We start from the raw sequence: 27,068 nt of genomic DNA on the forward strand, positions 1-27,068 counted from the left end.
TCTGGATTTTTCTTCTCAACAAAATGTATTCACTTCCTTCTAGCATATCTCATATCCCAAATGTTTCCGTTGGCTCTTGAATCAATCATGACCAATGCTTCTCGAAACTTCATGATGAGAGAAATAATAGGATGTGGAGGAGCGGACTGTAGAGCATTGATGGCTTGTTGATTCTCTGGAGTTGTCTTTTTAACTGCTTCCATGAGGGCAACCCCTTTTACTGATGGGGCCTCTCTTTCCCTGACTGATTAGTCTTTGGCATCTTTGGACATTCTCTAGCAAAGTGCCTAGCCTGGCCACAGTCATGCATAGGTTTCCAGATCTTAACTTATCTTTTTCTTCTTTTGATAACCTCACATGGACCCTATTTGCACTGGCTCTTCTATAGAAGTTGACTCAGAGCTCTTGTTGCTTTCCAATTTCATTCAGACCAACTGTGGTGGGATTGAATGAAAGTCTATTCTTTCTTCAGTTTTTTGTTTATTTATTCTTTGATCATATTGCAGGGCAAGGTCAGGTAATTCCAATATATCAGTTGGTCTTTTAGGAATCTATGCCAACACATCCTTCAATTCATCTTTCAGACCTCTGTAAAATATTGCTTCTATCTTAGAATATGGCCATTTAGTTTCCACAATCAAGTTATTGAAATGTGCCAGGTAAGATACCAAGGGCCAGATGTTCAAAGCTTTTTGCACATTGCAAACATCGAATTTCGCTGTTTGCGATATGCAAAAAGCACTTTGCGATGCCCAATCTCCGTTTTGCGAGTCGGTAACCTTGTTACCGACTCGCAAAATGGGACTGCGAGTCGCAGCGCGATGCTGTATTGTTTTGTGACTGCGAACGCGGTCGCAAAGCAATCACAGTGTGTCACACTGGTGGTAACCCATTCACAAAAGGGAAGGGGTCCCCATGAGACCCCTTCCCCTTTGTGAATGGCATGAAAAACATCCACTGCCTGCTCTGAAAAAATTAAACAAAAAAGTTTCATTTTTTATTTTTGTAATGCATCTCGTTTTCCTTTAAGGAAAACGGGCTGCATTACAAAAAAAAAAAAACTGCTTTATTTAAAAGCAGTCACAGACATGGCGGTCTGCTGTATGCAGCAGACCACCATCCCTGTGAGTGCCACCACTCACAAGGGGGTAGCAAATTGCGACCCACCTCATTAATACTAATGAGGTGGGCCTTTGCGACCCCCTTGCGAGTCGCAGATGGTGTCAGGGACACCATCCTACATTCTGGATTGAGAATCGCAAATTGCGAGTCGGTTTGACTCGCAATTTGCGAGTCTCAATCTAGATTTTTACTACATCTGGCCTCAAATCTCCATTTCCCTATTTTAACTCCAATAGTTCATGATCAGTAGCTTGGGTCACTGATCGTCTGTCAAAAAATCAAAGGAATTCAGATTTAAAATTCTTAAAATCATACAAAATGGAGTCATTACAGGAGACCAGAGGCGTAGACCAAGCAGCAGAATTGCCACTCAAGTAGAAGAAAACAAAGGCCACCTTGGATTGATTTTCTGTGAAAACTATGGGCCTAAGTTGTTACTGGGGGAGCTAGAGGAATAATTGGGTATACTGCATTGATAACCTGGGTGTAAAGTTACGACTTCGGTGATGTATTTTGGGATTCATCACCTCTAGGCAAAGGAGTAGTCCCTTCAACTAACTCATCTATTATTTGCAGATACTGATGGGATTCCTGCTGAGACTTTTTTTTATCTCTTCTCTTAATATTGTATTTTCTTCTATGGTATTAGCTAACTCTTTTTTATGTTCTCTAAAACTGCCACTAGGGTCTTAATATCAAAGCCCTCTGCTCTTCTGTTTGGGTGAAATCTTCTTTTATTGCACTTCATCTGTCAGACTCATCTTCTGCCAAAGATCTTCATGGGAACAGATGAACAGATGGTTTGCTTCCAATGCCCCTCTGCAGCTACAAGCAAAGAGCAACAATGCAACTCGCCACACACCTACATGAGGGAAGGGGATGAGGAGAAACAGAGAAACTGCCTCAGAAGATGACAACGCTTCTCTCAGAATCTTCTTATTGTTCACCTTTAGCTCAGTTATACCTTCCTTGTGTGTATTTTCTAGGGTTGTAGTGTTGTGAAGCATTTAAAATTAAACAAATAACTAGTAAGAACAATTACTATAACAAAAATTAGCACGTGCGATGACTCATTAAAGAATTCTAACAAAGTCCACTTTTATCTCTACATATTTTCCTCTGAGGACTAACTTCTCTCGGAATTGATAGATTTCAATTGAGTAAAAAACACTCCTTCGCATTTCATGGATAACATTGCAACTTATATATATTAGCGCAGGGTCTTTTCATCATGTTCTTGAGACTCTAAAGTAGCTCTATTTGCCGCTCTTTTTTTCTTGAGGAAAATGTACAAGAATGTCTTCGAATGAGTCTCTGTCTCTCTTTCTACATGAAAGTGTCTGGCAGTTCTCTGTTTTTGATAATGTCTTTAGTTCTAAAACATCGTTGTGGTACTGACTTCTAAAAACATTGAACTTCTCACTGACAATGCATTTCTCTTCAGGAATGTCCTTGAAGGAAAAAGAACTACAAATACCTTTCTCAAAGGACTCCAACAAATTGAGGAATTACACACTGTGTGCACACTAAAATGGGGGCTGTCACGGGCAGGAACAATTCTTTTGCCAAAACTTATTTTCTGTCAGGTGCAAAGAAGAAACACTACTCGTTTCTTTCAGGTGATGGTTGAAGTGAGTGGTTCTGCCGCAGGCTTGTGCTTAAGGCATTAAACAACTAAAACACTGATTCACCACTCCTCCTTATGGCAGCTGGCATGTTAGATTTTTTGAATGCTGTTCTTTAGGGGATTTTCAGCAAACTACTATAAAGAACTCTTAGTTCTGGAAGATGATGTATCCATTGTAGATATCTCTTGTTTGTAGACACTGTCACTTACTGAACACCTTTTAGCATCTTACAATGGACCATGGCAATCTCCATTTTGAGCGTGTTTGTCCCCATCCCCTTATTCCTCGATGGGCCTTTTCAAACATACCTGATGCACATTTTGTGCTCTTCCTTTTGCCTGCCCTTTGCCGCTGCCAGCGTGGGAGGGCGTTAGCTACATCCCCTTTAGGCTCAGCTGCTGCCTCCTGGGGCAGTGGTGCTAGTTTGCCTTCATGCAGCTCATACTCACACAAACACTGATTGTATTCCTCCCTGTGTCAGAGGGGCACAGACCACCATCCTCCTTCTGTACTTCAGGAAATTGCAATCCACTGAAAGTGAATGCACAGTGACATCCATCGTATGATCGCTGTATTCTCTCAACCAATGGCCTCTAATGGAGCGAGCCTTTCGCTCCCCTCTGCCTGTGGCCCACTCTGAGAACCCAGACTATCTGCCACAATGATATCTGAAAAAAAACAACTTGCTAAATAACAGCATTAAAATTGAAGGCTAAGATAAGGTGGGCAGCAGACTCCGGGGCCATTAGTGTTCATTAAAATTAAAATTATATGAGATAATTGTAATCTAAATGGAGTAATAATGATTGCTTCTGTTGTCTGGATATAAAAAAAGAGGTGTATGTCCCTGTTTCAATTCAAATGGCAATGCCAATCTGTATTTTGTTCCATGTTCGTGTTTTTTTTTATTTTTTCAGCACTTGTAGGCACATTGGCTAATTTTTAGACAGTAGTACACTTGATATTTTGAAATTCTAATGCAATTCCTGAGGTAACACACTGAAAGTGTATAAAATATGACATTTTTGGAGACTGCTTGCTCTCCTTGTGTATTGTTTTTAGGGCTGGCTTGAAAGTGCAAGTTTACCCTGACCTTTTGGAGAGGGGCTTTGGCTCTGCACAAATGTTTTTCTTGATTACAGTTTTGATTGGACAAAAGTTATGAGTTCCCAGCTGAAAAGAGTGCTTGGTTTGCACCTTTTGTCTTATAGGAAAGATTATGCCCACCAGAGCAGCACTGATTTGGCTGAAGGCCTGGTCTGTTAATTATGAAAAGTTAACACAAAGACAATGGGGCTGATTCTAATTCTGGCGGACCAAAAGACCGCCCGCCAGCCCAGGGAAAAACTCCCTTCCCACGAGGATGCCGGCTCGTAATCGAGCCGGCGGAGTGGGAAGGTGCGACGGGTGCAGTAGCACCCGTCGCGTATTTCAGTGTCTGCAAGGCAGACACTGAAATACCTTGCGGGGCCCTCTTACGGGGGCCCCTGCCGTGCCCATGCCATTGGCATGGGCACGGCAGGGGCCCCCAGGGGCCCCGCGACCCCCCCTACCGCCATCCTGTTCATGGCGGCTTTCCCGCCATGAACAGGATGGCGGTAGGGGGGGTCAGAAGCGGCGGGAGACCGCTGACTTTCCGCTTCTGACCGCGGCTGAACCGCCGCGGTCAGAATGCTCGTTGGAGCACCGCCAGCCTGTTGGCGGTGCTCCCGTGGTCGGTGGCCCTGGCGGCCACCGGCCGCCAGGGTCAGAATGACCCCCAATATGCCTGACTTATTTACTGTGAAACATACATTCCAATGGACCTATAAGTGTAGAGTGACAATACACCATGTTAAAGTTTGTATGCAGGCATTTTGGGGGTCATTATGACCCTGGTGGTCTACTGACCACCAGGACCACGGTAGCAGTTTCACCGCCGATGGTCTGGCGGTGCAGACCGCCACAATATGCCCCAACCCCCTGCATACATGCGCCATCACCCCACCCCCATCCTCCACCTCCTCACATACATGCCACATCCCTCGCCTCCCCCGCCCCCACCTCCACTCCCCTGCATACAGGCAACCATACGCACCACGCATACACCCACATTCACCTACACTTACATACACGCACCAACTTACACACACCCATGCACACATTCTCAAAAACATCCATACATGCATTCACAACTCCTTTCATACATGCATTCACAATACCTTTCATACACGCATTCATGCACGCATACTCACACCCATCTAAACACTCATACCCACACGCAGACAAACAGGCATTCACCACAGCACTCGCATACTCACACACACATACACACTGACTTGCAAACACACACGCACTTCAACATTCGGACACGCATGCACACACACACACAAACACACATTCATGCACACACACAGACACCACACACTCATACACGCACACACAACACCCCCCACCCTTCTGTCCCCCTCCCCTGTTGGACGATCACCTTACCTGTTCTGGAGAGAAGGTCATCAGGCAGGGAACGGGATGAGCCGCTTCCACCGCCGGCAGCGCCCCCTCACAGGACACCGCCAGGCCATATTATGGCCCGTATTATGGTGGGCTGTGTCCTACTGGTGGGGCAGGGCCAGCCCGCCAGCAAGACTACTGCTGGATTTCCACCCAAAGTGTGGCAGAAATCCGGCAGTACCCGTGATATGACCTGTGACTTTGGCAGTCTTGTAAAAAGACTGCCAAAGTCATAATGAGGGCCTTGGTGACAGGAGGCAAAGATTTTGGCATTGTTACCCAGATGACAAACCCTTGTGGTAGAAGTTTTACACTTTAAAAATCCTTGTTTTGTTGTTACAGTAAGGGTTGTATATTGTTTTGTGAACTGCAATTTAGTACATATTTGTAATTTTGTGACTGCATGCCAATAACTGCATTGTGGAAAAGCTTATGAGTAGTAGAGTGGAACTGAGCTGGTTTTGGTGACAAGCCATTAATAAAGGCATTAGGCCTTATTGGTTCATTGGAAAAGGATTATGTCAGAGGCCATAGATCTAGAACCTTTTATTAGAAAAATATACAACATATGACGTAGGTCTGATTCATATATTGTCAAATTCACAGGTTAATGTCTTTCGGGCGGAGAACTCCCTCACATAGGGATGGATGGGTACTCCTGCCCTGAGTACCTCAAACTGCAATTATGTCTGGATCCCTGGGGCTGATTTTGTTTTCATGGGCAAACACGGATCATAGGTGTGCCATGTCACAGGCTTATTTCATCAATCTTTTTGGACCAAAAGGGGTGTCCACAGAGTTACTCTTTTAGTGATAAAAGGCTACTACCTTTGCAGGAGTCAAGCAGCATGAGTGTGGTGGTAGCAGCATATGGTGTAGTCATCATTTGAAGTTCAGCTGCTGTATGCTTAACTCACCCTTGGCCTACATCAGATTGGTATTTAATGTTACACAGTGCAGTGCGTGTGTGTTATATACATGTGCTGGATATATATGTGCCTGTGACTTGGACAGTACATGAAAAATGCAGTGCTGGGCAGTGTGTGTGTAATATACGCTTGTGCTGAATGTATGTGTGCCTGTGAATGGTACAGTACATAGATGATTCTGGGTTTCATTTTGGGAGATTCTGGGCTAACTGGAGGATCATGAGAAGGCAGAGGAAACCCTTCCAGACAGATTTGTGGATTGTTGCATTCCTGTGAGCTGGATGGGACATGCTGGAGGAAAAGAGCCACATCCTTCAGTATACTTCAACAGTTTTTATTTTATTTTAAAGAGAAGTCAACAGACAGGGGCCTGGGTACATCTGCATGCCTAGTGGTTGCAAGCATATGTGCCCTCATTTTTCCCACAGGAGCCCTCATTTTTCTTTACGGTAGTAAACTAATGATGAAGGCTATAGGCTTGACAGGATCACTGGGAAATGTTATGTCAGATCCCACAGGTTTCATGGTTTTTATTATGAAAAGTTAAAGCAATGGTAGTATGCCTGACTTATTGTGAAATGCATTTATTAAAGACAAAATGCATTGAAGTATTGATTGTTATTACACTGTGTTATTGTACTGTGTTAAAGGCTTTAGAATGGCATTTTTGTACACGGAATCCCAAAGATTAACTTAGTAAGCAAAGGATTTGGTGTTCACTGCCCCAATGAATAAACCCTTAGGATGGAAGATGTTAATTCTAGTTAGACCTCCCTAAGAAGGAGTGTCTATTAGTTTGCCAATTGTAATTGTATACACATTTGTAATTTTGCTGATTGTTTGCCTGATGGTTGCTTTGTGAGGTTTGTGTTTGATACAGTAGGCCCGGGTTAGTGAGTTGATGGTTACAACCCAACAGAAAATTATTTTGACCTGATTGGTTCCTCTGGGCAGGTTTTGTCAGATGCCATAGGACTGATCTGTTTATTTAAAAAATATTAAGAGAAAGACAGTACACCCATGTTGTTTACCTGGAAATGTGTTTGTTAACTTTGAGAGTAAGTTGTCATTGCACTGCGTTAAAGGCTGTAGAAAGATATGTAAATACTTTAAATCTCACACATTACTATAGTTCCATGGGTCTTTGCTGTTGGTTATCCCCTGTGACTAACCCTGGGAGAAGATTTGTGCTTTGACAATACTTGTTTGGCAACTTTACGATATTGTTTTTCCAGTTGTAATTTAGTACATCTTTGTAATTTGTTTACTGTACATTAATGGTTGATTCATGGCAAAGCCTGTGCTCTGTACAGTAGGCCCGAGTTGTTTATAGTGACACCCCAGTGATAAAGCCTATGAGTCTGACTGGCTCATCTGGAAAAGGCATGTCAGATACCATAGGTATGAGCTGTTCATTATGAAAATTTCTGAAAAAAGCAGTAAGTGGGACTTATTTACTGTAAAAGGCACATGCTAAAGCCAATAAACCTTTCAGGGAGAATTGTTATTATACTGTTGAAGTCTGTTGATAGACCTGTACACAGGTACTATGTTACATGGATTCTCATACATTACTAAAAGAGACAAGGGGTCTGGTGTTCTGTTTACATCTGTGACAAAACCCTGGAGGTGATGGTTACCCCAAAGGAAAGCTTATTCTCAATGCAGTTCGCTTGAGTTGGTTATTGGGATGAAATAATGATTAAGGCCCTCATTACAACCCTGGCGGTAAAACCCGCTTACCGCCGTGCTGATGGCCGTCAAGATACTACGGCCGCGGCAGAAATCCGGTACAGATATTACGACCCACATCTCGTAATCTGCCACAATACAGACACCCACACAAGTCCGCCACACCAAAGGTCAGTGATAAACTGGCGATAGCAAAACCTACACCGTCACGCCAACAGGAATACACCCACAGTATCACAACCCACGAATCAACGCGGCGGTCATTCAACCGCGGTAATCCATTGGCGGTACACACCGCCGTGCACAAAATACACACACATTTACAAAACACAACCACATTGGACAATTCAAAATACACACACCTGCTACACATACACATACCACACCCACACACTCACAACACTATAAAACACACACCCACATTACCCACAAACCCTTACAACGCATTTTTTGGAAGAAGCACAGAGAGAGAGAATAGCAAATACAACACCAGCATCCACAGGCACACAACACCATCACTCATACAACATCCACACACCTCAAACAACACACACCAATACAACACATCACACAGCACAACAAACAGCAGCTCACACATCACCGACACAACATTATGGCACCTCAAAGAAACCCAGGTTTTCTGAGGAGGAGCTCAGCGTCATGGTGGAGGAAATTATCCGGGTAGAGCCACAGCTTTTCGGATCACAGGTGCAGCAGACATCTATTGCAAGGAAGATGGAGCTATGACAGAGAATTGTCGACAGAGTCAACGTAGTGGGACAGCACCCCAGAATACGGGATCACATCAGGAAGAGGTGGAACGACCTATGGGGGAAGGTGCGTTCCGTGGTATCAAGACACCAGGTAGCAGTACAGAGGACAGGCGGTGGACCCCCACCTCCTCCCCCACAACTAACAACATGGGAGGAGCAAGTCTTGGCAATAATGCATCCTGAGGGACTCACTGGAGTAGCAGGAGGACTGGACTCTGGTAAGTCATATATTTACTACTATATCCCCCCACCCTACCTGCATGCTAGCACAAACTCCTAGCCCAACCCTCACACCCATCACTCCAACACCCCAAGGATACCCCACTATCACAATCCACACATCCCAAAACCAAGCCCTGCATGTCACACCAATGCATGGACACCCATCACCAAAGCATGTTCAGTACAGATACTCACCCAGGCCCCAAAAACACTAATCACACAAGGGCAAAGACAATAAACCAAGCACCAGAGTAGAGGTTAACTCACACATTGCACAAGATGGCACACACAGATACAATAACTATGCATTTACACCCCAAGAAGGAGCCATACCCAACGTCGCCAGACAGGAGGTGCCAGACATATCCAGTCCCCCCACAAAAGAGGCCCACAGTGACGACAACGAGGTCTGCACGCCTGGATCAAGAGGACTAGCCCGGCATATCAAGGACCTCTGGACAGTCGGTTCCCCTGCCACAGTCACAAACCACCACTGAACCTCCCCCCTTAGGAAATACCACCACAGCACCCACCCAGCGGGCCCATCCCTCTGTCCCCAGGACACGTCAATCAGCAGTGTGTCTACCACTACAGGGACCCCAGGCAAACCCACCAACGCAAAACAATCATGGACCTTGGGTCAGTGGCAGAGGGCACACGGTTCAGGGGACAGAGGCACATGATAACAGGGAAACTGGGAGGAGTGCTGTGCAAATGGGGGAGGACAGGCCCAGGGAACCCACTCTCCACGAGGCACCCTCCAACATCATGGGAGCATACCATCATTCCCAGGAGACCATGGGCACGGTACTGGCCAAGTTTCAGGAGACCCAGTGGCTGCAGGAGGAACAGTACCTGGGGATCAGGGAGGACTTGAAGTCCATCAACACCACCCTGGTCACCATTGCAGGGGTGCTGGCAGACATGGCCAACACCACGAGGGACACAGTGGCACACCAATGGGCCCCTGACACTAGCCTGAACGAGGAACGGCCCTCCACTTCTGCCGGTGATAGTGGACAGGAGACCCTGCCACAGGAACAACAGGCCACCAGAACCCCTCTCCCTGAAGAAGGAGAACCAGCCCGCAAACCAGGAACAAGACAGAGAACATTGCGAAGACCCCCGCCAGGAAATAAGACTCTCCTGATTGTCACCCTTCTGTCCCACTATGTCACCCTGACAACCTTGACCTGCCATTACTCCACTTCCTATGCCCCCTTGGACAATGCACCTGTGATACCAAGAGACTGGACTCTACCATGGACATTCCTCCACCATCACCCCAGCCCATTGCACAGCCCCCTCCACTTATTAGCACATAAATAAACACCCTTGAATCACAAATCAATCTGGAGTCAGTCTGTACTTTCACAAATGTGTAATTGCAACTTCTCAGAGAAATAGCAATGTCAATGTTCATTTTCACATACCAATGTTCGACATTTGTTGGGCATCAGTAAACATAGCAGAAGGCAGAAAGTGGTACCCAGATCTGTGGAATGGAAAGCCAAAGTGAAATACCAGTGTCCATACACAGAGGTAAAAAGACATGCAATGTTCTACAGTAGTATGATATGAGAGGAGCAGTGCCAGTCTCTTACCTGTGTCTCACTGGAAGTATTGCACGTTGATGTTGTTGCGGTTGTCTATATCTTCTTCTCCTGCCTCCTCTTCTTCACTGTCCACAGGCTCCACAGCTGCCACAAGACCAACATCAGGTCCATCCTCCTGCAGAAAAGGCACCTGGCGTCGCAAAGCCAGGTTGTGCAACATACAGCATGCCACCATGATCTGGCACACCGTCTTCGGTGAGTGGCATAGGTAGCCACCTGTCAGATGGAGGCACTGGAACCTGGCCTTCAGGAAGCCAAAAGTGCACTCAATTATCCTCCTAGCTCACCCATGTGCCTCATTGTAACATTCCTCTGCCCTTGTCCTGGAATTCCTCACTGGGGTCAGTAGCCATGACAGGTTGGGGTAACCAGAGTCACCTGCAAATGTCGAGGGACAACTGTTAGACAAACAGTAGCTCTTAGGGACAACCCCATACCCAGATACCTATGTCAACTGTGTTGGGACCTTGGGCTCACCTATTAGCCACACACAGTGCCTCTGGAGTTGGCCCATCACATAAGGGATGCTGCTATTTCTCAAACTGTAAGCATCATGCACTGAGCCAGGATACTTGGCATTCACATGGGAGATGTACTGGTCTGCCAAACACATCATCTGCAAATTCATGGAATGGTAGCTTTTGCAGTTTCTGTACACCTGTTAATTCCGGCGGGGGAGGGGGGGACAAATGCCACATGTGTACCATCACTGGCACCAATGATGTTGGGGATATGTCCCAGGGCATAGAAGTCACCTTTCACTGTGGGCAAATCCTCCACCTGAGGGAAAACGATGTAGCTGCGCATGTGTTTCAGCAGGGCAGACAACACTCTGGATAACACGTTAGAGAACATTGGCTGTGACATCCCTGATGCCATGGCCACTGTTGTCTGAAAGGACCCACTGGCCAGGAAATGGAGTACTGACAGGACCTGCACTAGAGGGGGCATTCCTGTGGGATGGCGGATAGCTGACATCCGGTCTGGCTCCAACTGGGCACACAGTTCTTGGATTGTGGCACGATCAAGTCTGTAGGTGATAATGATGTGTCTGTCTTCCATTGTCGACAGGTCCACCAGGGGTCTGTATACCGGAGGATGACTCCATCTCGTCATCTGCCCCAGTGGACGTGCCCTATGGAGGAGAATGGTGAGCAGAGGGTCATGTACCACATAGGTTGCACAAGTGTTTTTGCAGTAATGTGAGTAAATCCGTGTGTGGCGTTGTCTGACCGTATTTCTGCCCAAATGTGCTGTGACACAGTTAGGTGCCATACCATGTGCTGCCCTGAAATTGCAGCTGCCTGACCTGTAAGGAGGGACAAGGAGAAATGAGGTAACTGCACTGGCGTTGTGCAGCGTCGCGGTAGGCGGACGAAGACCGCAGCGCAAATCAGCATTGGTTATCAGAGGCCAGCATGTGAGGATGGTCAGAGTATGTTTCTGGGCCAGGGTGTGAGGTTTGGGGCCAATAAGTAAGAAGAACTGGACAGTGGAGTAAAATCCATTCTTACTTAATATTTCCTCTAGGTCAGCGCCCAGCAGAAGAAGGGTATTTGGCCTGCCATCGCTAAGGAAGTGCGGACCCTGGGGGTCTATCATAAACGGAGCACCCACTGCCACGAAAGATGGAAGGACCTGCGCCGCTGGAGCAAGAAGACGGCGGAGACCCAGCTGGGGATGGCCTCCCAACGTGGAAGGGGTGCCCGTCGCACCATGACCCCCCTGATGTACCGGATCCTCGCGGTGGCATAACCTGAGTTGGGTAGGAACTTGAGGGCATCACAGCAGCCACAAGGGGGTGAGTACAGTCTCATTCAGCTGACTCTGCACGCTTTATGAGGTTTCTGGGTGGGGGAAGTGGGCTGTGGGTTCCCCTAGGCCATGGCAGACGTGCCAGGGTAGATCCATCGTTAGGCAGGCTCAGTGACACTCCAACCCCAAAAGTGGTAGTGGCCCTCTACACCTAGTCAGGCTCCTTTGGGTTCCAGGTGTGCATCAAATGGGTCTAGGCACCATCCCCCATGGGCATGTGATTTTGCCCTGAAATGTTAGTGCATTGCCTAGTGCATAGGGCTGCTCCCTGTGTGTTGTGTCCACCAACGGTGGTGTTGTGCAGGCATTGACCATGTGTCTCTTCTGTCTTTCCTCCCCTTTTTGTTTTGTCACCCTGTCCTTGTGTGCATTAGCATAATCTGGCGGAGGAGCATTGGCACCGGGGCAAGAGGGAGCTGCAACCCACATGGCCCAGGAGGGTGAATTTACGGAGTCTGAAGGCACCAGTGGGATGGAGGGCGAGGGGAGCTCCACAACGGGGACAGTAAGAGACACCAGTGACAGTGACTCCTCCTCCGATGGGAGCTCCCTTGCGGTGGCGGGCACATCTGTGCCCACCGCATCAACAGGTACAGCCACCACCACCCCCCCACCAGCACCGCCCTCCCAGCAGCCCCTCAGCATGTTTCCCGTGCCCGCTCACCAAGGAGGGTGGGCATCTCCTTCGCCCCAGGCACCTGAGGCCCTGCCCCAGTCAGCCCTGCTGCCCTCAGTGAGGAGACTATTGACCTACTGAGATCCCTCACTGTTGGGCATTCAACCATTCTGAATGCCATCCAGGGTGTCGAGAGGCATTTGCAACAAACAAATGCATACCTGGAGGGCATTCATTCTGGCCAGGCAGCCCAACAGAGAGCATTTCAGGCTCTGGCCTCAGCACTGATGGCAGCCATTGTCCCTGTGTCCAGTCTCCCCCCTCCAACTTCCACTATCCAGACCCAATCCCCTGTACCTCAGCCTATCCCAAGCACACCATCAGACCAGCATGCACACTCATCAGCACACAAGAGTGGACATGGCAAACAAAAGCACCACACATCCCACAGGCACTCACTCAAGCACCATCCCCATGCAGACACACCAACATCCACTGCCTCCACTGTGTCTCCCTCCTCCACATCCTCCCCATCCCTCCCAGTCTCGTCTCCACTCACACCTGCATGCACCACATCCTCAGCCACTACCTCCATTATCAGCACGCCCATCACCACACACCGCTAACGTGCAATCACCACCCCCACTACCAGGCACACGTCCCCTGTGTCCTCTCCCAGTGTGTCTGTGAGCCCTCCTCCCAAAGTACACTAACGCGGCACACACCCACTCAACTGCCATCCACCTCACAACAGCCTCCAGCCCATGCACCCTCACCCAAACTCAGCAGACTTATACCTCCTATAACCACTACCTCTTCCTCCACTCCCAAACCCCATCCATCTTCCCATCCCAGTGTGTCTAAAAAACTTTTCCTGGTTAATATTGACCTCTTCCCTACAACCCTCGTCCTTCCCCTAGGGCCAGGATGTCCAGATCCCACCCCAGCACCTCAGCCACGAAATCCTCGAGCACTGTGGTCCCTGCAAGTCCAGTAACATTGAAGGATGCACCCATCAGGGCTGGCAGTGTGCCACCTAGTGAGGCCAAGGATCAACCTATTCCGCCACCAGCCAAGGTGAAGAAGGGGTCCACATGAGGTAGGGAAAAGCCACACCAACCACCCAGCAAGACATCATCCAAGACAAAAGAGGACAGTGCCAAGGTCCCAGTAGCGACTTCCAATGTGGGGGAGGGACACAAGGCTAAAGGGAAGTCAGCTCAGAGCACGGAGCCTCAGGGTGTCCCCCTTCTGCAAGACAGAACAGCAACCTGTACGGCAGTGGGCAACACCACAAACACCTCCACCTGCCCTGCCACCTAAACTGCCACCTGCACGTCTGCTGCCTCTGCAACAGTCCCCAGCATCATCCCCAGTGGGCAGCCATTCGAGGCTGCAGGAGACGTCCTGCTGTCTCCCTCCACAGGTGCTGACACATGCACCACCACCAGCATCTCCGCCACAGACACCGCTGCAACCACCGCCACCTGCCCCGTGACATGCTCAGACAGTGCCACCACAGCCGACATTAACATCATTCCCAGGAGGCAGCCGTCCGAGGCTGCAGGAGACATCCTGGACCCTGCACAGACTCCATGAGGCACCACAACCAGCACTGGCGAAACCAGAAGATGGCAGGCAAAGCCGCCGCAGGGTGGAGTATGTCTCTGCCTCCATGGAGTATCATGCTACCTGTTCCCAGAAAATCTCGTGGCTCACACATCCAGGTGAGGGAATGGGAACTGCCACACACCATGTGCAGCACTCTGGGCACCAAGCCCCCTCCAGAACCAGTGGAGAAAAGCATCCACTCACCCAGTCCTTGGCAGGATGAAGCACTCTGAGCACCAAGCCCCCTCTAGAACAAGTGGAGATAAGCATCCACTCACCCAGTCCTTGGAAGGATGAAGCACTCTGGTCACCAAGCCCCCTCCAGAAGCAGTGGAGAAAAGCATCCACTCACCCAGTCCTTGGCAGGATAAAGCACTCTGGGCACCAAGCCCCCTCCAGAACCAGTGGAGAAAAGCATCCACTCACCCAGTCATTGGCAGGATGAAGCACTCTGGGCACCAAGCCCCCTTCAGAACCAGTGGAGAAAAGGATCCATTAGAGGGACTGTGGCTGTGCACTCCCCAGGACCAAACAGTGGGCAACCCACCCACTTGGGAGACTTGTGAGACTGTGGCTTTGCACTCCCCAGGACCAATCAGTGGGCAACCCACCCACTTGAGAGACTTGTGAGACCGTGGCTTTGCACTCCCCAGGTCCAATCAGTGGGCAACCCACCCACTTGAGAGACTTGTGAGACTGTGGCTTTGCACTCCTCAGGACCAGGCAGTGGGCATGGAGCCCCCTCGTGGCTCAGTAGCGTCGTCCCGTCATCCGGCTGAGGTGCCCCCCCTCCCTTTCCCCCTGAGGTGCCTGTTTATTTTCGACCTGATGCCCCTGCAGTGTTCTCTCCGTTTCGAGGCAGGTATCATGTGTGGGCTTCGCCCATGCATTTTGGGACCACTGGTCCACGGACAATGAATGGAACACTATCCGGACTTGTGTAGTTGCTGTAAATTTTGTATATATTGCTCTTTTACAGACCTGTTTCCCTATCTGGATTTTCGATGATTACACTTGTTAAAATCATTTTGTTTGGTCCTAGCGTTCTTCCAGGGGGTTACGGGTGTAACTGTAATGTTGCTGCATGTATTTGTGTGTATGGTGTTGTGGGTGAGGGTGGGGGTGGGGGTGTTGCGTGTTGCGTGTGTGTGTCACTCTCTTTTTCCTCCCCCTCCCCTGTGTGCTAGGTGCAGTACTCACCGTGGTCGTTGCCGCTGTCTTTGATGTTCCTGGTAGAAGAGGAGGTAAACCAACATTGGCAACACCTGTAGTTCGGGCTCCATGTCGTCCTGGTTCCTCGTTGTGTCTCGAGAGGTGAGTGGTTTCCGTTCCAAGCCCTGTTTCCGCTGTGCTTTTGATGGCGTTGGTACCGCCCCGGAAAACCTGGCGGATTGGTGCCTTGTAATAGAGTGGGCGGTACATTGTCTTCCGCCTGTCTGTTGGCGGTTACCGCCGCAGTGTTTGTTTCTACTGCCGTGGCGGTCGGAGTGTTAAAGTGGCTGTCTATGTTGGTGGTTTCCGCCATGGACATGATTCCTTTTTTTTTACAGCCAGCCTGTTGGCGGTTTTACCGCCGCTTTAACACCGACCGCAAGGGTTGTAATGAAAGCCTAAGTGTGTAGGACTGTTTTCTTCATTAGCGAAAGTTATCTCACATGCCCAAAGTCCTTTCAGTTTATTATTAAAAAAAACAAAAACAAAGGCAGTAGGGTTGACATATATATTGTGAAAATCAGTTAAAAGTTAATTATGGGCCAATAAACTGTTAAGGGTGGAATATTATTATACTCTGTTAATGCTTGTTGACTGTAGTGTTGGTAATTTCCTTTGACAAACACTGGGAGCAAGAGTTGCACTGTAATGATCCTTTCTAGAATATCTTAAGAGATTATGTGACGTGTAGTTATCTACCAGGCCCTTGCAATGAAAAAAACATTCAACATAGTTCAACATACCTATAAATACATAGATGGTCTTTAGGTCAGCCAACTTCTGTCTGTTTGAGTGTCAGTCACATTCTATTTCTCCCCATGACAGCATACTGCATTTGGCAATGGGTGCTACTCCAATTATGTGACTGGTTCTACTGCCCAGCAGGTAATGACCTTCTTTTTGTTGATTCTATGACATAATATTGAGGTCATGAATATCTCAATACAAACAATATTGTGACAAACATATCAAAGTCAAAGTTATCAACTTTACAAACTTACTATGCAAAGTACAATAATATCGCCTACATCAATATGGTGGAAAACATATCAACATCACATATGCACGTACATAGATTTGAAAGCATTTAACATTTAAATAACGAACAAAATATTACGAAAACTTAAATGTATCAAACAATAAAACTTAGGGCCTGATTATGAGTCTGGCAGTCTGAAGACCGGCAGAATCGCAGTGGAGGTCGGATCACCCCAGCTGTGGCAGTCCGACCCCCATATTAGAAGATTGGCGGTTGGGGCTGCCAAAAGACCGATGTCTCCGCCAGGATCTCTGATCTCGAATGAAGGACGGTGGCTGTGGTTGTAATCAACCACAGCAGAGCTGAAGTCAGCACCACCGTAAGGATTAAATCCATGTTCTCCACCAGCCTTTTTATGGCGATTCAAATGCCATGCAAAGGCTGGCGGAGAACAAATGCAGGAGTACCCCTCCATAGCACCGTCAGAATGCGCACTGTCTGACGGTTCTAGGGGGACCCTTAGGCAACAACATTGGACTCAGCTCCATGCAGAGCACAGCCCAATGCCACCACATGCTTTCCACTGTGCTGACCAGTGAAACCTTGGTTTCTGCCAGTCAGCCCAGTGGAAAACTCATAATGGGGCCAGTGGGGAGAATGCCAGCTCCGTGGTGGTCTCATCACCACGGGTCTCGTGGACGGGTTTTCCGACCACAAAACTTGTAATCAGGCCCTTAATGTTAAGTTGTAAAGGAAATATAAAAAATGAAATACAAAAAAATGTATCGTTCACAAATACCACTATAAATAAAATCCAACAAAATAAAAGAGAATTAATTTTAACTTAGATGCAAGGTGATTTTACCCTGTGAAAAAGCCACCTTCTGCTGGGATTTCATGAATCATGTTTGAGAGAAAAATGTTTTCCTATGATTTTCTCATAGAGTTTATGGAAGGTGTTCCAGCAGCTAAAATGAGACTATGGGGAAGTCCCGCCGTCAGAATACTGCTGCGCGGTCAGAAGACCGCCGCGGTAATTCTGAGTTTCCCGCTGGGCTGGCGGGCGACCGCCAGAAGGCCGCCCGCCAGTCCAGCGGGAAACCCCCTTCCATGAGGATGCCGGCTCCGAATGGAGCCGGCGGAGTGGAAGGGGTGCGACGGGTGCAGTTGCACCCGTCGCGATTTTCAGTGTCTGCTTGGCAGACACTGAAAATCTTGGTGGGGCCCTGTTAGGGGGCCCCTGCAGTGCCCATGCCAGTGGCATGGGCACTGCAGGGGCCCCCAGGGGCCCGTGACACCCGTTACCGCCAGCCAGGTTCTGGCGGTCAAAACCGCCAGAGCCAGGCTGGCGGTAAGGGGGTCGGAATCCCCATGGCGGCGCTGCCTGCAGCGCCGCCATGGAGGATTCCCCAGGGCAGCGGGAAACCGGCGGGACACCGGCGGTTTTCCGTACCGCCGCGGTCAGAATGCCCATGGATGCACCGCCAGCCTGTTGGTGGTGCATCCGCGGTCGTTGGCCTGGCGGTAGTCTACCGCCAGGGTCAGAATGACCCCATATATTTTCTACATTACACAATCTTTTTCAGTCATACAAGAATGAAGTCTGACAATCTGAGTAGAACGTACTTTCAACAGGAGGAGCATGTCAGTTGATTCCCTTGTTTTCAACTGCAGACTCCCAGTGTTCTAAAGAACAACTAGAAAGCTAACAGTCTTACTTATGACAAAAGTGTGTCACACCTGAAGCCATCTTGATTGAACCAAACTGGTAAAACTTAAAACATTTAATTTAAAAAGGAACAAAATGAGGGGTTTCATTTTGTCATAGAAATTATGGCTAGTGCTGTAGAAAGAAAAATTATGACACAGTTTAAGTGAGTTCTCAAATATCTTCCTCTTCTATTTCATTAAAGCATTCTGACATGTATACTGAAACATGCACTTTCAACACCAGCAGCAGACTGTTGGTTACTCTCCGGTGATCAGCAGGTTACTACAGGGATTTAGGGCCAGATGTATCAAGCAGTTTTGCCCATTCTGTGTCTATGGGAAAATGTGTTCGTACATATGGCCCTTAATGAGCAAATAGCATTCTGAAGTTATGCCAATAATGTGGCACATCTGACCGCCATCTTGAAGGAATTGAAGTGGAAAACTGAAAGCATTTTCAACTGAGGATACTGAAGTAAATAAGGAGATTAGGGAGCTTCATAGAAAATACATCTCACAAAATAGCGACCAGAGAAAAAAGAGCCCAAATGTTGCACAAATATCACCCAAATGTAGTCCAAATATAGCCCAATGACAGAAGTGTGCAAAACACGTTTCTTTTTTTTTTGCAGTTTCATATAGGGCAAACTAGACCCAAAGGTACTGGAGTGTTTTACATGAGCATCAGATACATTACACAAGGACACATTCCTTTTGGGCTCTTGGCTTGGGATATTAAGGGCCTGATTACTAGTGTGGCAGTCCAAGAACTGTCAGATTCACGGTGACGGTTGGAACACCGCACTCCAGGCAGTCGGACTGCCACATTATAACCCTGGTGGATGGACCCGCCATCACTGCCAGGAACATAGGGCCAGATGTATGAAAAAGTTTTGCACTCGCAAACGGTGCGAATCGGTAAATTCGGCCGTTTGTGAGTGCAAAACAGTGGTCTGCGATGCATGAAATGCATTCGCAGACCACAAATAAGAAATCGCTAAAATTGCGATTTCTTGCTTTGCGACCTGGAAATTGCAAGTCGCAATTTGCGATTCGCAAATTCCAGGTCGCAAGGCTAGGCTGGAAAAAAACGCAAATTGCATTTTTAAATTAAACATGTAAAGCACACATGCCCTTTTGGTATGTGTGTACCTTACATGTTGAAAAATATGATTTTGGGGTGCAGGAGAGGGGGCCTGAGGCCCCCAGCACCCTGGCCTTTTCATTTCCAAAATTGCGATTTCTGGTTCAGAAATCGCAATTTTGGAAATGCAAAAAATTTGCAGCTATGGGCCTGTGCCGGCATCACAATTTGCGATTCGGTAATAGCATTTGCGATTTTTAAGAAATCGCTATTACCGATTCGCAAATGTGATGCATGGCCCTTTGCGAGTCGTTAATATCGATTTCTTAAAAATCGCTATTACCGAATCGCAATGGCCCGTGATGATACATCTGGCCCATAGTTCCTGATGGGCTGACGGTGGTCTGAGTTGTGCTCAGCCACAGCAGCACTGAACTCTGCACCACCTGGCTCATTACAACTCGGCTTTCATCAAGCCTTTCCATGATGGGAACGCCCTTCTGCCCAGCACCCTTGCATTCCGATGGTGCTGTTGTGCTACAATACTGGCCTCAGCTTCTTTAAAGGAGCCAAGACCAATTTCGTAGCACTTCTTCTGCTGGTCAGCCCGGCGGGAACCCGTAATATAATGTTCCTGCCAGTCAGCCTGGCGTGAACATTGTAATATGCTTGGGAAGGAGGGGACGCAACCGGTATATTGGTGGCATCCTCACTGTGAGTTTGGCGGTAAGCTCATCTGACCTCAACATTTTTTATCAGCCTTAAGTGATTTGCTCAGAATCACAGGATGTCGAACTGATGCCAAAAATCTAACCTGGTTCCACAGTGGCAAAGTCTGCAGCCATGGCTGTAACACCACATTGTCTCCCCTAAAGGTGACATGTAACCAAGTGATCAACTGGATAAAAAAAACATCAAGATAACAAATAATTTAAAAGTGTTTTGTCACTTTTCGAGAACCCAGAAAATATGTCCTTATTTTAGTTTTTTAGTGCATGAATCATAATTTCTATGGTAATAAGACCCTCTCATTTTTATAATTTCTACAGGAAATGCTTTAGGTATTACAGTTTTAATTATATCCAGATGACGTCAGACACTTTTGTAATAAATGTAGAATGTTAGCAGTCTAGTTGTTCATTAGAATACTGTGGGGAGGGGGTGTGGTCTGGCCGCCGGAGGAAATGGCCGCCTGAGAAGAGAGCTCCTTGATCTATCAAATGGAGGAAGGAGCAAAGAAAAAGACCGCTGACACACCATCGGCACCCGGAGGGAGAGCGAGGGAGAAGGGAAAGAAGGAAAGGGGGGGACAGCAAGAGGACAATGGAGAGAAATTGAGGGAGAAAAAGAGGAACAAGGGATAAACCCATGAGAAACAACAAGGGGCAAAGGAGAAAAGAGAGGAGAGGAAGGTCGGAATAAGAAGGAGGGAGCAGGACCCAGAACAGAACTCTCTCCGTTAACTAACCCGGCTCCTACCTCAATTGCCCCCAAAGAGACCACCGTACTGGGCAATGATACAGGGGTCTCTTCCAAGACAACGCATAGATGAGAAATTCCCCACTGGCAACTTACCCGAACCCGCTGACCCCTCTTTAGCCGTTGTCAGTGACCATATTTCTCCCCCCACTTCACCAGTTTTTATCAGCCACTGGCGGATTCTCGGAAGCTGATCATATTATAGGTTGTCTTCGATTGCTCACGCTCTGAGACCTCAAGGGTTCCAACAGGCTAAAGAACCAAGTGGGGACCTTACCCACGGACCCTACAACCCAACGATCAACCCACCCTCGGCAGACGAGGAAACCACCTGGGGGTCTGAACAGACTCATACAAGCAACGTGCCCTCAAATCATCTTACGTGTCCTCCTTAAACGTGTCTCTTATCTAACCTCCACTCAACGTGAGCAATCCCCAATGACAAGACCGCAGGCAAACATTCCCGGCAACTGCTGTTCTCGGAAGCCATTGCACAACCCAAAACCATGGTGGCACAAACGGCCCCAGAGGGACACGTATCACCCCTGGTAGACCCACCCCAGCTAGAAGCCACAGATCGCATATTGCAAGAGATTGCCTCAGTTGGACGGCGTCTAGAGGTAATGGACCTAAAAATAACAGATCTCACTTTAGCCTCTTCCTCAATCCGCGCTGACATAGCTGGCTTCAGAGAGACAGTAACCAACCTGGATCAACATCTATCGGCAGTGGAAGACCATGTAGCAGCAATCCCAGATCAGGAAGAGGAACTAAGGTCACTCAGAGCAAAACTCACTGACCTAGAGGACCGAAGCCGTGGAGACAATGTACGCTTTTTCAGTATCCCGGAACAAAAAGAAGGATCCGATATCAAAGCCTTCCTTAGCTCGCTTCGGACTGACCACTTCGGCATAGAGTTTTCACCGCCTCCAGAATTCCAGAGGGTGCACAGAATTGGCCCCCCGCATAAAGCGTCTGCAAATAAACCACGCCCTATTATTGCATGTTTCTTGCGCCTTGAACAAGCCCACCAGGTTATCTCTACAGCCAAAACGCAAAGACCGGTATTACTGGATGGACATGAAATTAGAGTGGCGGCAGACTTCTCGAGGATAACGAATGATAGGAGAAGAGCATTTCTTGCTCTCCGCCCACAACTAAGAGCCATGGACATCAAGTACGGCCTTTTTGAGCCGGCACGTATGTGGATCACACATCACGGCACATCCAGAGACTTCACTGACCCCGAGGACCTCAGCGCTTACTTGAACAACTTGACCTCGCAATCTATGGACACCACCCACGGACATCTGGAATCCACATCGCCACATACAGAGACTGCTCTCAGCCCACCATCTCCATGGCCTCAGTCTCAGCGCTCCTCCTCACAAAAAAAGAGGCCGAATGTATGACCGACCCCCAAAGTTACAAGACACCCGTGAACACATCCTCCAAGCACTAATTGATCACACACAGGATGCGGGCAGAGACAAATCCCGCTCCCCCTTGAAACCCCCACCAGATGATCACCATGCTGAACACTAATGCCACAGTGGAACAGACGAAACGGGGACCCAAACCTGCTCCTAGACCAGTTATCATTTACCTTCGGACAGCTAAGTGACGAGCTCACCTACTCTAACTGCCAGAAACATCCCCACTAAATGCCGCTTAATGCAATGTAACGTATAGGAAAAACCACACTCATTGACTGCCAGCTTCACCACAGTAGTCAGGTCAACCCGGATCCCGATGCAGGGCTGGGAGGGGGAGGGGAGGATGGGGGAGAACAGAGGGGGGGTTTCTCATATAAAAAAAAAACAAGGAAAAGATAGAAACAGGGGGAGAAAAAACATACTAAGAACAACGTTTTTGCTCATTGGGTAACACACAACATGATTCCCAACCTCCCTGGCAGGGGGTTCCCAACATAGCCATAACTAAACCATCTGTGTGTCCCCCTAAGGCAGGCACACACAAACATGAAAACAGACATTGCGCTCCCCCGCACCGTATCGTCCCGAATACTATATATATATCATACATGCAATTCATAGGGGAAGCTACTCTACTACCAGCTACTGTCTCCCCCCTCACCTCTCCTCCCCCATACCAAGAGCGGACTGGCAGAACATTCAGCACCCTCAGCCCAAGCAATCCACGCTCATTAGTACTAATATCACCTCCCAGGCGAGCCCCACCACCCCCCCAGGAGAGCCTGCAGACGACTCTAACAGATAGCACCACGTCCCTAACTCTACTGAGGGCGAACCACTGAAGGCACGCCCGTCGAACATCACAGCAAATCCCCCCTCACATACTAATCATCTTGAAGGGAGTAATAAGATTAGCACAGCTCCACTGGCCCGCACCCGTGCGCCCCTGTTTGCAGCGGCTCTGGGACTGCCCCGCGGAACGTACTCACGAACAATCACACGGAACGCAGCACCATATATCATAATATACTGCAAGTTTCTACACTCTACAATAATTTAACAATTAGCAAGCACGGAATACGTATTACAAGATATCCCGTGACTTGCTGCCCCGGGCCCACCCCCCCCTTTTAGGCCCCAATGCTTACCCAGTGCCCGTACTCGGACCCCTCAGCTCTCTATACACCCACCCACACGCCCACACGACTGTGGGGCCCTCTAGGAAGTCTCACAAAACTATGAACAAAGCATGTGCTCCCTCATTACGTCCCAATGATATAATACCTTCTCGGAACGCGGGCCTTACAGGTTAAGACCCGCAGGTTAGAAGGCTTTAAGTAGTGAGTGTTTACTCACCTCAACCAATCCCCTTTCCTTATTTTATTTTTTTATTCATTTATTATTATTATTACTTATTCCCTTGTTTTATTGAGGTTTCTAGACCCGCTTTATTCCCACCTCTATCCCCGTTCACATCCACGTAGTAATCACTGTTCGCTTTCCTAAGCACTTTGCTCTACCTCCCCTTATCTTCCTCCTCTCTTTCTCTAATATCCCTCTTTTTGTGACCGAGGGTGTCCTTTTCAGTATTATTTCTACATCACCTCCCTCCCCCATCCCCCTTCCAAGACCTATTTAAACAGACCCCTTGTTGCTCGCTTCTCAGGCTTGCCTTCATCCACTTCTTAGACCTATCTCACGGACCTTAACACATCCAATACACCGTAAACCATGACACACCCTGCATCCATGGGATCGACGACCCCACTCACAGCCCTTTCCTGGAATGTGCACGGTATGACCTTCTATATTAAACGACAAAAGATACTGGGGGTGATTCCAACCTTGGCGGGCAATAACGCGGCCCCCATTCCAACATTCCTGCTGGGCCGGCGGCCTCTAACCATGTTTGCGCCCGCCGGCCCAGCGGGAATGCGGCCGCACCAAAGGAGCCGGCTCCTAATGGAGCCGGCGGTGTTGCGGCCGTGCGACGGGTGCAGTTGCACCCGTCGCGCTTTTCACTGTCTGCCATGCAGACAGTGAAAAGCAGTGCGGGCCCTGTTAGGGGGCCCCTGCACTGCCCATGCCAGGGTCAGAATGACCCCCACTGTCTTATCTCCACTCCAAACATGCCGACATCGCCCTGTTACAGGAAACACATCTCTCCCCGGTGGAATCAGAGAAGCTGCGCAGGGACTGGGTGGGAAAGGCATTATACAGCAGAACACCACCACACTGGAAGGTACACAAGGAACGGGAAGGAGATGTGGAGTGGCAATACTTCTTCATCGCTCACTGCAATTCCGATTAATTAAGACATTTCATGACCTGGAGGGACGCAACGTCCTAGCCAAGCTAGTGGTAGGATCCTCCACAATTTGTGTAGGCTCAATATACACCCCCACCGGCTCCAAGCACTCCTTCTTCCTCTCTCTTAATCGCTTACTGACACAGATAGGCACCTTACAATATATTCTTGGGAACATAGTCCAAGATGCTATCTTAGACCGATCAAGCGGTCTTGATACGGGCAACAATGCAGATAGAGCCGTGCTAAAAGACATCCTCTCAGATCATGGCTTAATAGACTGCTGGTGCCTCTCTCATCCCTACAATAGGGAATATACCTTTGTCTCCTCGGCCCACGGGACTCAATCATGGATAGACTATTTCTTACTTAACCACAGAATGATACAATTGATTAGGTCAGCAGAAATACTGGCGGCCGCACTATCAGATCATTCCCCGGTATTAATAACCCTTGAACTCGGGATGATTATGCCCGGCCGCAAACCCTGGCGCCTCCCTAACCCCAGATACCGATTCCCAAAAGGGAAGGAACAACTCAAGACTCATATTGCCACATACCTGAACGATAATAGGGGCTCAGTAACCTCACCGCAACTTCTTAGGCCCGCGGCGAAAGCAACTATTAGAGGGCAGCTAATGAGAGATGCAGCCATCTCCAACGCTCATAGAAGGGCTCTGCAGTGCACGCTAGAAGATAAAATAACCCAGGCCACAAAGAAATATACAAGGCAACCTAACCCCCCAACCGCCGTTACTTGGAACAGGCCAAAATGGAGCTTAATTCTCTTTATACCTCACAGGCAGAATATGCCCTACAAAGGTTGAAGGGACGACACTACGAGCATGGAGAGAAAGCAGGCCGCTTGTTAGCTGCCCAACTACGTCAACGATAAACAGTGCTGGCCATACCGGCCCTGCGCACCCAATATAATACGCTCATCACGCACCCCCAGGTGATCGCGGAGGAATTCGGTCGGTACTACCAAGCCCTGTACACCTCAGAAACATCTGAGGATACTACCTGACTAGACGCCTTCATACAGAGGACACAAATACCCCGCCTCTCAGATGAGGGCAGAGCACTTTAAGAAGGAGGCATTAGTAAGGTAGAGATACAACAGGCAACAGCCAACCTATCATATCACAAAGCACCAGGCGAAGATGGGTTCACATCTGAATTCTATAAATGGATGGGAACCGACACAGTGGATGCCTTATATGAGGCGTTCCAAGGGGCAGAGAAGGAGGGTTCCCTACACCCTATATCTAATAAAGCCTCCATCACAATCTTTCCAAAACCCGGAAAAGACCCACTTCTCAGCGGAAGCTATCGTCCTATCTCCCTCTTGAATGCAGATATTAAAATACTGGCGGGAATACTGGTTACTCGTCTCAAAAAAGTTATCCCCTCTCTAATCCACCACACCCAAGTAGGCTTCGTGCCGGGCCGCTCCTCCAGGAATCACCTCTGCACATTCTTTCATGCTATCTGGGCAGCACGTGATACACAAGAGGAAGCCTTGGTCCTTTTGTTGGATGCCGAGAAAGCATTCGACCGAATAGAGTGGTCGTACTTCTTTGAAATCTTAAAACGTTCAGGCTAGGAGACACTGTAATATAAACTGGTGAGATCCCATAATAAATGTCAATTAATTTAAAAGTATTTAGAAGGTGAAACATAAGTCAAGTTCAACACGTTGTTTATTGTAAAGTATAGGAGTTTGAAGTGAGTTTGGAAGTGACAGTTTCTTCTTTAACACAAATTTAGTTCAGCCAGTATTCATCAAAGTGTCAGCCACAAATTTAGTTCAGCCAGTATTCATCGAAGTGTCAGCCAACACGTGTTTCGCCCCTTGTTGCAATTACACCAGGGCTTTCTCAAGGCTGTGAAAAATATATGTAAATGATGTGAGACTAAGGGTAGAACAATTACTAACGAAGGGTGCTACCAAAGGTGCGAATAGTGTAAAACCAAGACTGATGAACAGACTATCCTTGTCTATTGTGCTCCCCAAATAGTAAAAAAAGGATACTGGTAGGAAGAAATCCTCTTAATAGGATTCAGAGGCAGAAAAATATTACAATCACCCTAATTACAGGGATTATTAATCTATGAGTGGTAGGAAAAAACAGCATAAATATTGCTATGTTTACTGCAAGAAAAAGAAGGGAGATTGAGTAGTAGGCTAGAGTATAAAAAAAACCTTGAGAAAAACTCTAATAGTATGAGAGAGTAAATACTGGAGTGAATAAAGAAACACTATAGATTGATTTGCAAATGTCAGGCAAGTGAAAGCATGCTGGCACACTCTTGATTTTAGTAAAATGGAGATCAAAATCTAGT

Source organism: Pleurodeles waltl, chromosome 11, assembly GCF_031143425.1.
Source record: "Pleurodeles waltl isolate 20211129_DDA chromosome 11, aPleWal1.hap1.20221129, whole genome shotgun sequence".
Lineage (NCBI taxonomy): Eukaryota > Metazoa > Chordata > Amphibia > Caudata > Salamandridae > Pleurodeles > Pleurodeles waltl.